The sequence below is a fragment of the Macadamia integrifolia genome, chromosome 9, assembly GCF_013358625.1.
Source record: "Macadamia integrifolia cultivar HAES 741 chromosome 9, SCU_Mint_v3, whole genome shotgun sequence".
Lineage (NCBI taxonomy): Eukaryota > Viridiplantae > Streptophyta > Magnoliopsida > Proteales > Proteaceae > Macadamia > Macadamia integrifolia.
The window spans coordinates 12,230,985-12,244,747 of NC_056565.1; the positions used below are offsets into that span (position 1 = coordinate 12,230,985).

General features: G+C 36.2%; 1 long non-coding RNA gene across 2 annotated transcripts; it reads left to right on the top strand.

Annotated features, from left to right (window-relative positions):
- Window positions 1-733: 733 nt before the first annotated feature.
- On the top strand, window positions 734-11,511 carry LOC122087991. Of its 2 annotated transcripts, XR_006142938.1 has the most exons (5): window positions 737-1,078; window positions 4,657-5,106; window positions 5,210-5,329; window positions 6,000-6,383; window positions 11,110-11,511. It is a non-coding gene; the product is annotated as an uncharacterized LOC122087991 (long non-coding RNA). The 2 variants fall into 2 exon arrangements; XR_006142937.1 differs by having other exon boundaries at window positions 734-1,078; window positions 4,657-5,329.
- Window positions 11,512-13,763: the final 2,252 nt, after the last annotated feature.

A 13,763-nucleotide genomic window follows, 5' to 3' on the forward strand; every position in this document is an offset into this window, starting at 1 on the left:
TAAAGGAACATTCAAGACGAAGGAAAAATATAATTATTATGATAAAAATATGACAAAATAAGGATGAACGTTCTCATTCAATAAGTCATCATGAAATTACCATAATGCCCCTAGAGTAAAACACAAGTCTTTTCAAAAAAATATAGAGAAAAATAAAAAAAAAGCAGTTTAAGGCAAAATCAAGGCTGGAAACATTATAAAACATTGAAAAATGTTCGAAAATAAAACTCATTAAAAAATCAAAACTACACTCTAAAAAGCTAAGAAACCGCATAAAGAGAGCTTTCATGCAAACAAAACATAGGAATATGATGCATGAGAGACACGCATGATCTATAAAGATAATTCAAAGCTATCAGAAGAGCACAAACAATGGCACAAAACCAGAAAACATGGGCATCGACATGATCATTCAATGAAACAATCATGATATCATGAGAAAGACACTTGAAACTAAGACATGAATCTATAATCACAATCACCCATTATATCAAGAGATCATACGTACAAGAAAGTGCATACATGAAGATAACATACTGCACTGCCATACGCATATCTTTTTTTTTTTTTCAAAAATAAAATAACTGTGAAACATAAAATATAGAAACCATGCTCCACACAAGTCACAAGACTCACAACTACATCAATATGCAATGGGGTTCCGGTTCATGGAACCAATAGAATTTGAAAATAAACCAGGGACTGATTGGATGAAACAATCGAAATCGAAAATCGGACCAAGCTTGATAATTATAATAATAAAAAAAAAACCCGGAGACCGGACCGATAGTAGACCGATGGGAAGAAGAAACATGAAAGACCAGGAGATTTTCCCCCTGGCGCCGAATGCAACAAACGAGAGGAGAATACTGAAACAGTGAAAAGCAGGGGGAGGGTGCAGTTCGATTTAAAAAAACAGAGAAGAAGAAGAAGAAGAAGAAGAAGAAGAAGAAGAGGTTGAATATGGATTTAGGTTATATTGTAAGAAAAACCCACAAGCAACCACCTTGTTTCGCATTGGCACTTTTATGCTTTGGTGAGAGCATTTGATCCACAACTGATTCAAAAACTCTGATATGTATGTTTTTTTACCGTTGCTCAGGTTTTTCGTTATACTTATCTCTTACTTCATTTTTGTATTACCCTATTCAGTTGTGCAAGACAGCTAGTTGTGAAATTTCATCAATGAAAATGCTGTGTTATCATCAGCATTGGAGTAATTACGTTATTAGTTTTCAGTTGGATTATCAAATTTATTCGCATGTTTGAACTACTTACTTGGTTTTCCCAAACGCACTGAATTGATCAGTGATCCAACTCATGCACATGTTTTTCTTTTAGTGGGAATCTAGGCATTTGTTTTGTGGGTCTGTCCTTCTTGTAGATTTATTGCATGTTCACACAAATTGGTTGGGCACTTGTGCAGCACAGCTAGAAGCTTGTTTTGGACATTGCCGTGTATATAAGCTGGCTCAAAATGGTCACACTTTGATGTTCTTTTCTATCTTAAATTCCTAGTTAATTTCTACTTCCTTAGTTTGACTTACAAGGGACTTACCTCCCCACCCATAATTAGGTATCATAAAGGTTATCTAATAGAAAGAGAAAGAGGATAGAAAATAATCTGTTTGTAATTAATAAGCATTACACAGAATCCCAAAGCCAGGGCTCTTTCACTTTTGAGAAGGAAATAGGCATGACCAATTATGGAGATAATGTCAACTTCTCAAACATAACGATCCATCAAATTTACAGCCTACTCCCTGTTTCTAAGTTTTGGGGGTTGCTTTATCTGAAACTGTGTCCATCATACACAAATTACTCATGTCTATATCCATGTCAACTGACCATACTTGAAAACCAATACAAAGGCGTCTTGCACTAATGTTGCTGTATCATGGTTAATGTTAGGTTATCTCACTGTCATGATCAATTTCTAGGACGTTTGTTTATTGACAGGAATCAGGAGATTGCTTGTTTATCAATTATTTGACTGTTCATCATTTGTCAATCACAATCACATCTGCATCATAATAGTGTTTTATATTGACTGTTCCGTTGGACTTGGAATTTTCACAACTTTAAGTTCTTAAAGATGATGCAATGGTTTACATTCTATCATAATTTTTGTGGAGTGAGAATTATATCGTAATATTGATTGCACATAATAGCTGACGGAGGACTTGAGCTGCTGTATCCAACTTTTATATTCCGCTTCATTGCAAGTTCAATTTTCTGGTTCACTATCATGAGGTAATTACTGTTAGTGGGATAGTATAGGTACAATATATAACATCATTGCATGCATGGCCAATCTAATGTAATTTTGTCACAATAACACTGGTTATCTTTTCGGCCTTGCCAGTCAAAAATACTTTAACTGCTTCACTGTCAAGTACAATGTAGATATCAGACTTTGTACTTCTAGTGATTGTTTCTCAATCATATTATTTGTTGCTTATGGTGCATACTTGTGTTTTGAAAGAAGAGAAGAATAACTTTCAAATGTCTTAAATGTGACTTCAGTCAGGTCGCATATTTACTAAAGAGAGGTATTATAGTATTCTTTTGTATGAGGATCCATGTCACTGCCATATTCAGATTTGATAGGAAATATTTAATCAAACCATAGGCAGTGAGTGCAGATGAAAATACTAAGAAACAATTTTTGGAACATATGGATAGATTATTCTAGGGGGAAGACCCAAATTGACATGTTGGAAGAGATAGTAGAGGTTATGAAAGAATTCATGGAGGATATGGTTTTGGAGATAGGAACAAAGAGGGTACTTCACTATTAGATTTTTCTGTAGCTTATGATTTATCAATAATAAACACATGCTTTGAAAAGAGAGGAGCATTATAACCTTCAATAGTGGGCAAATAGTAATCAAGTAGATTTTTTTTTTTTTTTCTATCTAGAAAGGATGATAGGTTGTTGTGTAAAGATTGTAAGGTTATACTAGGGGTGAGCTCAACCACACAACATAGATTAATGGTCATAAATATATGTTTTAACACTGAATCATAGGACATAGGATAAGATGGTGGATCTTAAAAGGAGAAAAGTTAAGATATTTACTAATAAATTAGTAACAAGGGAAGGTGGGACTTTGGTGAAGATACTAATATGATGTGGTACAACTCGTATGAGATGGCTACTTATATTAGAATGTAGCTAAAGATATTCTAGGCAAATCTAAAGGATGACATACATTTTAAAAAAATGGTGGGATGATGAAGTTCAAACATCCATTAGGGCTAAGAAATTTGGCTTTAAAACTTGGCAAAGGACTAAGCATGAGGAGGATTTAAAAGGGTACAAATTGGCTAGAAATTAAGCTAAGAAAATAATAAGGAAAACAAGGACTAAGAAAATAAGGATCTCTATAACAATTTAGACAAAGGATAGGGGAAAAATAGCTATAAACCATGGTTCAAGAAGTCAGTGGTATCGGTCGAAATTTCCCTCAAAATTTTGGTTTTAACTTGGCTCGATACGAAACCATGGTCAACCCTTCAGCAAGGTTCAAGAAGTCAGTTTCAACCAGGGTCAAAACCAAAATATTTTGGATTTCGACTGAAACTTGGCAAAAAATCTTGCAGGTTTTGGTGGATGGTTTTGTTAGTCAAACAACTATATTTTGGGCTGAAATTTCGCAGCGACCTTATTAATAATCTATAAACGCAAGGAAACCTATTGATTGTTAAAAAACATACTCAAAGTTTCGTACCCTAGATTGGCAGTGTATGTTCTACCTTGCCTATATTTCTCAAAGATTACCAATTTTGCACATAATTTAGTACTATAACATACAAAAATAAGAGCATGGACCTTGGTGCAATGGTAAGGTTGCTTCATTGTGACCAAGTGATCATGGGTTTGAGTTAAGGAAACAACCTCTCTGTCTGCGGAGTGGGAGTAAGGTTGTGTACATTATAACCCTCCCTAGACCACGCAGTGGCGGGAGCCTCGTGCACTGGCTATGCCATTTTTTAACATACAAAAGTAAATGAAAACCAAGTTACAAATGGAGAAAAATAATTTTATATTAGTAAATGTCAAAATGTTACCACATATCAACACTACAAGTGTACAATCAATTAACCCACATCAAAGTTGAAACTAAAAATACTTTTGCCCTACTAGTCTCTTACTCTATGTCAATACCATATCGAGATTTGAGCGGGCTCAAAAGATGAGGAAGATTGTTGCCGTGAACAAAATCGTTCTTCTGACTTGATCACAAAAGGTCATGTCATGGTATGCCAGAAGAAATGCTCAAAGTTCATTGCAACAGCTTGATAGGTCTCATCATTTGTTGGGTATGATGTCTTGAATTACATTGCTTGTGTTTGTGGGTTGATTCCGAAGGGGAGTTAAGAGGCTCAGAGAGGTAATATGAGAGAGTGTGATTGTTTGTAACTTTGTTGCTAAGGATATGCTCTATAACCAGAGAGAGGTTTGAGGACAAGCGGCTATGACCCTATTCTTCATTGATAGTAAAGTAGATCTCCTCTCACCGTGGGCATAGACAATCTTGCCGAACCACATAAAATATTTGTGTTGCATTGTGTGATTGTTTGCAATTTCCATTCTTTATACATTGTTTTAGGTTATTTATTTATTTATTTATTTTTAAATTGGTATCAAAGCTTCTAGGTATTTCATTTTATGGTGTTTGCTATCACGATTGTGGAAAATGGCTCAAGCGTTAAGTACGACATTGAGAGGTTCAATGGGAAGGACAAATTCATACTCTAGCGACGAAGGATGAAGGATATTCTAATACAACAGGTGCATAGTACAAGATCTTGACCAGATCTAGGAAATTTCTCGGTTTCGGGAGATCTCGAGACAAGATGACCCACTATACATAAAAAATGCAAAATCTCATATGAGATTTTCGAACCAAAATGTCAGTCAAATTTTGACTCAGTCTTAGTGAACTTGCAAATTTCACCATGGTTTGAAAAAAAAGTCCCCCAATTTTGGTTTTTGGTGCAAATTTTTTGCTAAATAACACCCAAGGGAGCTTGGAGCAAGTGGATTCATAGCGCAACATTAACATTTGGAGTTGTTTTTCTATCCAAGAACACTTGAAGGTAACAAAATTTTCTCAATAACTTTCTTTTTTCCAAAAAAGCATGATGAATACTTGGTTGTTGATAGTATAACATTAGTTCTGCCATATTATGATATGACCAGTGTTTCTGATTCAATCGGAGGAAAACTTGATTCAACATAAGCAACAATATAGTGGTTATGATGATCCGGACTAGCACTTGTTTCAATACTAGGAGTCTAGGACACTAGGATGGACATAAGGTGAGTCATCCACTTGCATTACTACTATTGTTTACTCTAATATATGTGACTCTTTCTAACAATTACTAACAAGCCATGTATGACACTTGATTTATTAAATGAGCTATAGTTTGTTCTCTTTTAATTCCTAATACTTATTTAAGTTATTTACACTTTTACTTGAATAGTTGAATTATATGTATTCTAATAATACTAAATATTGTGTGGAAATAGCCTAGGATAGAGCTCACCTATGTTATAGACTACTAGCCTAGGGTCCGAAGTCAAAGTACCATTTTGGGTTTGATTTGTTAAAATCTAATGCTTCCATTGTGTTTAGAAGGCCTAAAATAGACCAGATGGCAAGTGTGAGGACCTAACTTGGCCATATGGACATTGAAACCCAATCCCGAAACTTGCTGTCAAATACAAGGTTTCGGGCCTGACCAAAACCATGCCCAAAACTGACCCTGAATAGGTGTTAAGTTGTGGTCTTATAGGGTCGTGGACCCCTATTGGACCCAACCCATGTTGGCTGTAGTAGTATTAGGTGGTTCTCACAATAGGGAGAGTTTTCCCATCGTGGGAAGAATTGTAATTCCTTATCTTTAGTTTCCTTTGCTGTTTGTGTTTGCTTAGATTGTAAGTTTTATTTCTTTTTTATAAATAATGTGAAGTCCAATGACAACAGAGGTACAGGTGGGCAGTAGAGTGATCGACCCTTCAGACATTGTACTTTTTTGTGATAAGACCAACTATACCATTGATACGTGTTGGGCTAAACGTGTTCGACCAGAGTGGGCGCCACCGCTACCTAATATCGTTGCATCTGAGGTACTACAGTAAAGGTGTCTTTTGGTGACATCAATTGCTCTTCATTTGGAGCTCCTTCATCAAGGCCTGTGTCTCGAGATGACTACAACTATTTGCTCAAGCTTCTCCAAAATTTGCAGCCATCTATGTTTCTCCCTCCACAACTACTCTGGCCCATAGGTACATGAGTACATCCGCTTTCCTTCCATCCACATCTCCCACTCGTGGATCATTAATTCTGGTGCCTCTTCCCATATGACTGGTAAGTCGGAACTATTTACTTTATTATCCCTAGTTTCTAACTTTTCACTTGTTGTCCTGGCCAATGGGTTTTCTACCCATGTAATTGTTCATGTTACAGTTTGCCCTACTATCTCCATGACTTTGTCTTATGTTCCTTATGTCCCTTAATTGCCATTAAGTTTGTTGTCTGTTAGTCAACTAACCAAATCTCTTAACTGCTGTGTCACCTTCTATCCATCCTATTATGTTTAGATTGCCCATATTTGTTTCATAGCATCAACATTTCAGGTACTCTTGAACTACAGAGTAGAACTTTGTGTTTCTGGGTACCTGGGTTACACTTATCATTGTGAAGCATGGATTAAAGTTTAGGGGTCAGGTTAGGATTGGTATTACAGTAGCTGGAATATCTTTCAGGTTCGTAATTAATTAGGATCTTCCATAGTTCTGATGGTTTCCTCACTGCACCGGGGAAAATAATGCTCCCAGATAAAGTTTAGTTGCTTCACAGTCTTTAATCGACTTTGTTTGGGGGGAAGGGGGGGGGGGTGAGGAACTTTTGACAGTGCTTATTTCTTTGTATTCATCTTGATAGTCTCATGATGCTTTTTGTCGGTGCATGTTCTCATCCTATACATCTACATTTTCTTGCAGCTTTGCTATGAGAAATTGTTCTCTTATGCTTAAGAATCTATGTTTGGTTGGTGATAGGGTTGTGTTGTTTTTGTTTCTAACACCTTATACTTAATTCGTTCCTGTTAGTCCAAGTAAGGAAATGTCTCAGATGTCATCCTCAATCTTTTTAGAATTTATGAGTATCCCATCTCTAGAATCATCTTGATTTTCTGCTTTGATTTTTCCTTTACCTAAATGACTGTCATCTAAAAGTTCAATGCTTTTAACTCTTCTGCTATTTGAAGTCTTTTCAAAGGGACTTCTATTCATTTCCCATGTTATCAATGACATCTTTGTTGTTCAACCAACAAAAATTGAAAAGTTATTGTGAAGAATTTCATGTAGAGCTTATGTCTGCACTTTATCATCATCCATCTGTCATGCCGGATGAAGTTTCCCCACAGCATTCTTATGACCATTGGGAGGTCGGTCGACCGGCAATGGTTAAATTCTGTTTTCTCAATCTAGTAAACGTGTCTCTTGGACAGGCATGTCCAAGAGCACTTCTCCTCTCTAAAAAGAGTACATCCAAGCCTTATGGGAGACACTTTTGGAAGTGCTCTCTTGCTCTCCCTCACTCTCTCCAATTCTCTTGTTGGTCTTGTTCTTTCCTTTAACCATTTTATAAGTTTTGGAATGCTTCTCTCTTTATTTGTTGAGCACAACTCTTAAGAGTCCCGACGTGGCCCAGTGAGTGCAACATCTACTGGAAAGGCCTAGAGGGCTGTTTCATCTTGGAGATTGATTGCACCATAGGGGGTGTCTACTACCTTAAGGAGAGTGACCGGTTTCATGACTCAGCCTCACCATTTCTTTCTCATGTTTTCAGATTCGTGATGCCATGTATGCATATGTCTACCGTTGTCTACTGGTTTGTCTATGGTATAGATAAATTTGTTGCTCCCTTTTCTTATTATGTCTTTGGAATATAATTTCCAATAATTCTTAAGATCATAGATTTTCTTGAGTAATTACTACTCTGCTAAATACCATGACAAACCTGTAGTTGGCCTGTATGATTTGTGGGTGAATTTTGATGGAATATCTAGATACCATTGACATGGAAGGTGAAGTAATTGGATGCTTGTGTCTTCTTTTGTCATCTCTTCACATGAGAAACAGTCCTGGATGGACAATAGTTAAATGTAAGTTCATAGCCACTCATCCAAAGAATTTGTTTGGTGGTTTTGAAAATCGGCATCATTTAATTGCATTGTGACCATAGTTGCTACCTGCATATCAGGGTGCAACGGTTTGATGAAAGTTATGAAACCAGTTTGCAAACCCACCTTATATGATAATAATGTACGAGAGGAGTCTTTATTCTGTATGAAAAAGGAGAAAGGATCTCTTATGTCATTGTGTTGTCATATGTTATTGGTTGGGATATGAACTGTTACATGGGTTGTTGGCTTTGGATACTTCAAAAGTTTTGACAAATGGGCAAAAGTTGTATCCTGTTTTGACTTTTAGAAGTTGAGAAGTCTTTCCTTTTGGGGTATAATGCCTTACTCATTAGTAAGTTGCCAGCTTATGAAATAGTTTTTATTCTATTCAATCCAAACCATTTGACCACCTATTTTATCTACTAAACTGAAGAATGTGAAAACTAGATCAATTGGTCTGTGACTTTTAAGTTCATAAAGTTATTTCAATATTGGGCATGTGGTTTATGGTTGACTCAATTTTTGTTGAGCTGTTGAGATTATTATTAAGCACATTTCCATATGAGTTGTAACATCTTATGATGACTCGGTTTATGGAATTATCCTTGGCTACCCAAGAGAGTGAGCCTATTTTAATATTAGTACCTCTAGGCTGACATATGTATATTGGCTGTAGTCTTGAGGCATATATTATATGCAGGGTTATATATGTTGATATATATATACCCATTTGCAAACTTTGGTGGTTGAGCCTTTGTTTCAGGCCAAAACATATGCTGTATACTCGTCTATGAAAGGGTGGTTGCAGATCAGGCTGAGCCTCCTCATTTGTGCCTGGCCCTCTCCTAAAGTAGGTTAGTATTTTATTACAACCTTATGGGATATCAAAATTGAATAAGACCAATTTGGTGTTGTGAATTTTTGGTGTGTTGTTTTGACCTATAGAAACAGGTCGGTAAGATTTGTGGAATCAAAGTCCATAGATAGTATTCAGATCATGTGAAACCTATAAAATCCAGGTGAAAAGTCTATGATTAGAGGTACTTGTGTTGGTAGTATATGAAATATACAAAGGAATTTTGAAATCTGTTTTTTGCGTTGGTTAGATAGTACTTGAAATTTACAAATGTATTTAAGCGGTTGTTGACTTTGTGATTTACAAGTCATAGACATGTAAAGTTAGCCACTTATGTATAGTTTTGCTGGTAACAACAAAAGGAGGTGGAAGATGGAGGTTATGTGTAGTCCTTCCGAGGGTGAGTGTGTGTTCACTTGGGTTGTTTGTAACAAGTGACCCAGTTTGAAACTTAAGACTAAACCAGATTATATGGACATTAAATTAAGTGGTAATGTGATAAATTGGATCAAGTGTTAGGAAACATGGTCTAAGGTACCCCGTTATTGTTTTTGTGATGCAACAGTGTTATAGTCTTGTGCATTATTAATTTAAAATATTTAGAAAATGTTGCATCATATTCATTGATAGTCAGTTCAATGCTAAGTAGTTTAGTTTAATGGCCTGATTTGTTGACTATTCATGCCAAATGATGTTCATATCATAAAATGCCTTTTGATTGGATATAATATTCATTGTTATAGATAATTACAAAAAAAATCCTGATGGGCATATATAAGTTTCATATTTATGGATGCCTGAAAGAATACTTTCTTGAGTTATTTGCATGCTTGTTAGTTTTAGCATAGAAGTACGAGTGCTTGATTATTCCATAAGATATAATGAAAATGTTGGGGTTTCAATCTCCCCATATTTGCATTCTCATTATGATTGTGCAAATGACATATTGACATCTATGATGACATTAAATGATGATGCTTATAATTATAAGATGTGAAAATCAACTAATCAACTAAGGAAGATAAGTGAGAAACAAAAGCTATAGATTCAAGGAGATGGTATGCTTACTTACCTTGTTGATCAGGTTCTTCTGTTTAAAAAGAGAATCAAACATCTCTGGGTATTGTGTTCTATTAGATAGCAATTATGAATGGATTTGATAATTCCTGGAAATTAGTTGATCATTCACCAAACGCTAAGATTTTAGATACTTTGTGGTTTTCCATAAAAAGCTTTATCTTGATGGATCACTTGATAAATGTGTTGCCATGTTAGTAGTCAAAGGCTTTAAGCAAGGAGACATATAGATTATTTTATATCTTTACTCTGGTTGATCAGAAGTGCTACCTTATGAGAATTATTGCATTCATATAAATTTATTACACATCAGATAGATATAAATAGAATATATTTTGAATTGCCTGGGTAGTGTTGTTCTGAATAAGAACACTTGATAAACTTGTGGAATATCTGTATGTGAAATGTTTTAAGATAATAAAAGGAGTGTTTATGTTGATAATGGGCATTTCATGTTGTGGAAATAAAGGAAACCTCCTAATATGCCTTAAGAGACGTAGGAGAAGTTGATATAATTTCATAAATTATTAGACATATAAGCTGAAGCCCATCTTGGTCATTATGGCTTTACATGTTTCTGAAAGCATCTTCTGATTATTGTTTTGCAGCGGAAAACCAAGGGTAAACCAATCTCATATCATTGGTTATGCCTTGTTTTATAAATTGTACCAGACCAGATGTATTTAAGCCAGATAACTAGAACTAGTATGCATTGAGCATGATATTAGGGGTTTAAAAGGTACTACAAAAGATAAATTATAGTGGTAAACTTGTTATGCTTGAAGGTTATGTAATGCAAATTGGTTTTCAAAACCATTAAGTTTTTTTTACTACTAGCCAGCACGACCCTAGGTCGGGTAGAGATATTTCAGTCCAGGCCTGGCCTTGCTGGGCTCAGGGCAGGCTGGGCTTGGCCCTGTTTTATAATTATGCCAGTTGGTTATTCTAATATTAATCAACTTTTTTGATAGGTATGCCCCTTGGAGAGTTGGAATTCATAACCTCTTGATTGTAGTTTGATTACTGGGCACATTCTTTCTAATCCAACAGACAAAAGAGGGGCGAAGTGTCTGTTTGAAGTGACGAAGGTTAGACCTGAGAAAGTAGAAAGTGTTCCCACGAAGCAGTTCTTTCTATAAAGATAGGGAGGCCAATGGAACGGTTACGAAGTAAGGTCAGCTGACTAAAGATTTCCCCTTGGGGTTAATAACCATCTTTGAAATCATTCACCATCTCTCCTTGTTCCTTGTTATTGATAGACACTTAATTTAGTTCTTCTTTCTTAAATTTCCAATGTGCAACTGAAAACGACTGCATTCTCTTAGTCCTTTGTCCATCCTTGGAGCAAAAAGAATTTTTTTTTTTTTTTTTTTCACATTGAAAACTTGAGAGAAGGAATAGAGAATATGATGATAAACAAAATTAGACATCCCAAACCACTTATATCAGTTTTTGGTTTTGAATTTTTTATTATATAAAATGTGTAAATATGGTTGGGATAGGCCGGACTGGGCTCAACCTAAGGCATTACGTACCCAGGTTTGGCCCGAGCCAAGGAATCTCTACCCTGGCCCGCCCTTCAGGTTGAAAAACCCAGCCAGGCCAGGATTCCTAGTGGTTTATCCACAGAAATTCTGTTGCTCCTTTCACTTTGACTTATTTCTTTGAATTATAATTTCTAACATGCATGCTTTCTGGCCTTTCCATCTTGACCCTGACAAGAGAACAGATGAAAAAAGCAATTAGAAATGCTGAATTAGTTGTATTTCTTGAAGCATTAACCCAATCTGCAGTTATGAGCCAGTGTTCTGGTATGGGTTCCCTTAGTAGTTACAGTATTTGTATCCAGCTTCTTTGCAAACCTGCCACCCCTCAACCCAAATGTTTGGATAGTGTGAAAATCATTTCCTTAGGAGCAGGAAAGTTGAATATAAATCCTTGGATGATTACATTACAAACTTCAACTACTGAGAGTACAACGTTTCCAGCAGAATAATGCTAGCAGAGTGCCCATGTGACATTCACAGTTGTAGTCCTCCCATCCGTGCAGCGGAACCCACTCCTTAATGTGCTGTGGTACATCCGTGACAACTTACAGGACAGGCATGCTTTGCTAACCTTGTCTTTATATTCCCTCATATTTGAAGATGATAACTAAAAAGGTCTAGTCATTTCAAAGTCCTGTGTGGAAGTTGGGCTGGTGGTCATGAACTTCAATGCCCTGTTTTAGGTATCTGTATCTGATCCGATTCCAATATCTAACTGATACGGTACAGGTGTTGTGCCTATAGAGAGAATTGGACCAGAATTGGGCGATTAAGAACTGGAGAGGAGCCAAACCCGGCCATGGATGAAATCATGAAACTATGAAACACATGCCTGGTCGGCTGTAATGGCCAAATTTTGCCATAGTAAATCTCTTCACTCTTTAGTATGTCAAGCTCAATGAGGAGGTCTGGCCCACCTAACATGCTGAGAGCCTACCATACAGTACTGCTTAGTTTCACAAAGAAGAAGAAGAAGAAGAAGAAGAAGAAGAAGAAGAAGAAGGGCTAGTGAAACCATGTCCCTGACAGATGGCAACGTTTAATTAGTAGTTGGGCTGTCACCAACAGTTTAGGTGGCCTAGCTAATGTCTTTTGTTCTTATGGACATTGTTGGTGTTCCTTGTCAATGAGATGCAGCCAATGGACGTAAAGTACAGATAAGGAAGGCGTGAGACATGGTGCCCATCGACCGGCGAGGAAAGTGAAGAAGACATGGTGTAGGTTTAACTGGCGAAATGTTCATTCCTAGCTACTTTATAAGCCATGTTATGGGTCCTATGGCATGCTTATCCATGTTTTTTTTTTTTTGTTTGGGTGAATGAAAAATTAATTAAGAGAGTACAATGACGAAGACTATAGGCATGACAAAATGGGGACCTCTATGAGAAATAGAAACAACTAATAAAATGATGATACGTCAAAACTAGAGGTGGGTGAACCAATTAGTGAAGGGATGATACATCGGAAGTTGGGTATCAGGGAGAAATAAGAGGAAGGTCCCAATTCATAGCTAGATGCCAAGATGCTTATTTCTCAATGTGTCCGGGCTTTTAGAATGAATAGGAAGAAGTCTCCATTTTTTTTTTTTAAATCTTAAATGAAAATGCTTTTCCGATTTGATCTATGGTGTGTGACAAGGAAGTCTATCTTCTTTTTTTTTATTCATCTCCCACCAAAATTTGTTATTTCTTCCATTTGGTATAATGTGTAATAACTTCCACACGAACCTTGAGAGAACTCAAAACCCGATAAGCCAGCTTATAAGGTGAGAAAATCTGAAAGAACCCAAAATCATATCAATCCACATCAAATCGTCTTTGTAATCGGTGTGGGATTAGCCTTGATATAACTGATATGATATCATAACTCTCTCTCTCATATGGTATGTTTAGCTTCAAGTTAACAAGCTACCTCCCATAAAAACAAAAATAAAATATGAGCAAGCTATCTTTATTTCTATCCTTTTTCTTTCTCACAAAATACCCAAAAAAAAAAAAAAAAAATTGTAAAGAAGTGACACTTTGGGACTTCGATTGGCTTAAAAAAGAAATCAGAAGGCCAAATCTTTTTTTTTTTTT